Source organism: Arachis duranensis, chromosome 4 (genome assembly GCF_000817695.3).
Source record: "Arachis duranensis cultivar V14167 chromosome 4, aradu.V14167.gnm2.J7QH, whole genome shotgun sequence".
Lineage (NCBI taxonomy): Eukaryota > Viridiplantae > Streptophyta > Magnoliopsida > Fabales > Fabaceae > Arachis > Arachis duranensis.
Genome location: NC_029775.3, coordinates 61,751,161 through 61,751,520, shown reverse-complemented (window position 1 = coordinate 61,751,520; position 360 = coordinate 61,751,161).

The window sequence follows — 360 nt, the reverse complement described above, 5'->3', positions numbered from 1 at the left end:
AGCACGGCTAATCATCTGTCGGTTCTCAATCAGGTTGGAATAGAATCCATTGATTCTTTTACGTCTGTCACTAACGCCCAGTCCTCAGGAGTTTGAAGCACGTCACAGTCATTCAATCCCGGAATCCTACTCGGAATACCACAGACAAGGTTTAGACTTTCCGGATTCTCATGAATGCCGCCATCAATCCGGTTTATACCACAAAGATTCTGATTAAGGAATCTAAGAGATATGCGCCCGGTCTAAGGTAGAAAGGAAGTGGTTATCAGTCACGCGTTCATATGTGAGAATGATGATGAGTGTCACGGATCATCACATTCATCATGGTGAAGTGCAACGAATATCTTAGAACAGGAATAA